Here is a 4,082-nt window from a genome sequence, read left to right as displayed (position 1 = left end):
TTGTTGAACCATTGGATGTAGTAAGGATGTGGATGTGGTCTTGTGGTGAGAGATAGCTTCTCCACCATCTCCATGCTAGCCAAGTTATTGCAGCTCCCTCCATCTATGATGACACGAACAGAACGTTCCTTCACAACTCCCTTTGTATGGAACAAATTATGCCTTTGATTTTGCTCAGCTTGTGTAACCTGCACACTCAAAACACGTTGAGCAACTAAACATTCATACCTATCAGGATCTTTAGCAGCCATGTATTGCGTCTCATGATCAGAATCCTCTCCTCCGTGTTCTTCATGTGTAAGAAGAGCCAAAGTCTCCTCATCATAGTCAGTAGTGGACTCATACCCACCATCCTCAGTAACAATCATCACACGCTGAGATTGGCATTCTCTCGCAAAATGTCCTCTTCCCATACAACGACGACAAATAATATCACCTGTGTGCCATGTTGATGCCATGGAAGAAGAAGTGCTCTGTGCAGGTCCGGCTGGTGTGCTCTTGGCAGATAGTGGTGGTTGTGCCTGCTTTCTTGTATCATGGCTGGAGGTGGCACCTGATGGAGGTGCTGGTGGAGTGGAAGTAGAGGATGCATGTGGTGTCCATGATGAAGATCGACCTGCAAAAAAGTTAGTTCGCGCTAATGCCTGTCGATCCTGCACTTCACGTTCAGCTCTACAAGCAAGATGGAATAAACGAGTGATATTAGTATACTCCTTATACTCTAGAATGGTCTGAATCTTTCTATTTAATCCACCCATAAAACGTGCAAGCATAGCTTCATTCTCCTCAACAATACCACATCTAATCACGCCAGATTGTAATTCCCGATAATATTCTTCTATAGAATTTTTTCCTTGTCTTAAACGCTGCAATTTTTGAAGTAATTCATGTTGATAATATGGTGGAACCCAACGAGTACGCATAACAGTTTTTAAAGCAGCCCAAGTAGCTGGAATAGGATATAATCTACAATGTTCAGACCACCAAACACATGCAAAGCTAGTGAAAGCACAAACAGCAGCAGGAACACGTCTCTCCTCAGGATATTGTAAACATGTAAATCGTTGTTCAGTTTCTAACTCCCAAGTAAGATATATATCAGGAACATATCTACCCTCAAATGGTGAAATATTCAATTTCAGTTTAGGAAGATGGTCATGTACATCAGGTGGTGGTGCAGCCCTACCGTTGCGATGATATGCATGAGGACGACCTGGTGGTGGTGGTGCTGGTGGTTGCACGTAGTTCTGATTTTGGTCAACCTCATCCTCGTAATGGTCCTCCACCTCTGCAGTAGCAGCAGGAGCGACAGAAGCACCAACAGTAGGTATAGCAGCACCAAAAGTTTGACCAGGCTTAATGGGAACGCGTTGTGCTCGTCCCACTTGATTTGGAAGATGATGTTGTTGTTGTTGTAGAGGTGCGACAGGTGCAGCGGCGGTGGAAGACGCGCGAGCAATTCATTAAACTTGTGGTCGAGCTTTGCTTCGAACGCCTTCTCAATACCATCTATCTTCTCCATGGCCTCTTCGAATCTATTTAGCACATCTTCCACATGTCCACTCATCATTTGCTGAAACTTATCATGTAACTCTTTGTTTGTCATGTTCTCCCAGTCAGTCTCATCGTCTTGTGATCCTGCCATGGTTAGCAGCAATAGAAACACACAAGAATATGATCCTACAGACTACTAGTAAGTGGTGGACAATCACAAATCCGTCAAGCAAATCTCAAATTCTTACTAGTTCTTACCCAGCAGCAGGCGATGATTGATGAGGACATGACTACCTTGGATACGACCAAAAATATTGCATACCTGCATATTTGTCAGGTGATTTCTAGTGCAAAATATTCAATAATCTATTTATGTTATCCAGAACAAGAATACTTCACACACTTTTGTGTTTTGTCTAATTGCAGGTGTGTGGGACATTTGTACAATCCACATATGAAGATAAGGGAGAAAGAGATGTTTACTTGCTGTTCAAAAAGTTCTCTCACGTCACTTTTGGCCCAATAGAAGATAGAGTCCAAGTCTCTCATGTTCTGGATTCAGATTCGGACTGCACAGGCATACCTGACTCAAAACGCCAACAACTTTTTCATACGGACTCCGAATTGGGTGATTCTTTTTTGTTGGAAACTAGATTTCATGCTCTTTCCAACCCAATTGGATTCACCTTCAAATTCGTCCGGAGCGTTGAGTTACGGACGAAACAATTTGACGTTGCAGCAGAATCCGAGTCAAACTACAAGCCCAAAGGTGTTGCATCACCTCCACTTAGGCCCATGAGCCTTGTACGACCTAGGGTTAGTTTTAGGCTGCCTTGGGACGTCCTCCCACCTCCTTGGCCGCCACCCCTTGCTCCTATATAAGTTGATCCATCTAGTAGCTTTTTCCTTGGGTTTTGTTTAGACTAAAAGTTCGCCATAGCTGCAACTTCGCGTCCTTCGTTTGTGTCCAACGACCAAACCAAGACGTCACAGAACCCCACCTTCAATAATAAAGCTTTCATCTTTTATTCGGAATATCCAGATTGCAATCTTAGTTTCTTGCTTGTTCTTCGTTTGCTCGCAGGAAATAGACCCTCGTGGTCACGTTGATCGTGCTCCGGCGTGGTCAATAACCCTCGGAAGTTGGTTTAGCGATTGCTAAGGCGCGACGTCTTCGCACGTTCGTCTTCGGATCATCAAAGTCGACTCCCACAGAAAACGATATCTATCTCATCGAAACATCGGGACACCTTTGCCTCTATCAAGTGGTATCAGTTTTTCGGTTGGTCGGTGAGAATTTCCAATTTTTCCTAGTTTAGATTTATTTTCTTATCTATTGTCCAAGAAAAAGCAACAAAAAGTTAGATCTATTCATCCTTTGTCCAAGCCAATCTGAGCCTTTGCAATTTTCTTTTCATTGCTTGCATAGTTGAATTATCAGTTGCATCGTTGTGTCGAGTTGCTGTTCTTAGTGTCTAGTTCATTTAGAGTTTCGAGTTCTGTTCACATTAGTCACGCCGCCGCTGCATCGTTATCCCCTCCACTGTCCACCACCCATCCATCAATTTCCTCCACGTGCTACCCACCATTCATTGTCATAATCATAGTTGAGATCATTCTCATTTTCATTTGATCCAATCTACATCTTATCTTGTTTGTTTTGGAAAGTGGGAGAGAGAAAAAAAGATAGAAAAAACGAGAGAAAAAAGTAAAAAAAAAGTCAGAGAAAAAAAAGAAAGAAAAAGAAAAAAAGTGCGTGGGAAAAAAGAGAGGAGAAAAAAAAAACAAAATTCGGATCTATCTAGACTCAATCTAGTTGTTGAATTTGGATTGGAATCTATTTTGTGCACTGTTCAGTAACACAGGCATAACTTCCTCATACGAAATCCGTTTTGGCTCCGCAAGTACTCAAATGAAAGCTAGCGACGAGCCGCATCTAAATAGTTTCAGCAGCTAGTTCAATATTTGGCACCACAAAATCGGCTTCTAAATAGGTATTTTTGCCCTCCGAAGTTCATGAACACTGCTTATTCTAGTTTTTCAGGCCAGTTTTAGAAAATTTTGACTCCTCATATCAACTCGGAATTGAGTGATTCCTTTTGCGTTTGAAAGCTTGAGTCAATACCATTCTTGAAAAAATTATCAAAAAATTGGCACAAACATTTCGAGAGGAAAGTTGGAGAGAAAGTTGTTGATATATCTTGCTTGGCTGTTGTTTCACATCATTATCTTTACGGCTATTGTGATCTTCACTTATATTTTGCTGTCCAGAGCTACTTCATATCCTTTATTAATGCTAGTTGTGCAATGGCGTGACCTCATTAGTGTTCTAGGCTCGTGTCTCTAGTCTGGTCTAGCCTAGGACCAGCACAGTACCGTTGTTGAGCGTTTATTCAACATTGCATCTTTGAATTGATTATTGCTAATCTTTTGCTACCATATATAGCCAACCCAGCTCCATATATTTCTACACCATGTATACATACGTTCCCCTGGAAACCACTTTACTCAATCTTCAGAGTTATTTGACACCGTTGGTTGCCTATCACCACCTGCTGCATGGTAAGAACTTGTAAGATATTGAGATT

This window comes from Triticum urartu, chromosome 2A, assembly GCF_056163025.1.
Source record: "Triticum urartu cultivar PI428250 chromosome 2A, HENAU_Tu73, whole genome shotgun sequence".
NCBI lineage: Eukaryota > Viridiplantae > Streptophyta > Magnoliopsida > Poales > Poaceae > Triticum > Triticum urartu.
The sequence above is the reverse complement of the archived record's forward strand: the minus strand, read 5'-3'. Positions refer to the sequence as shown.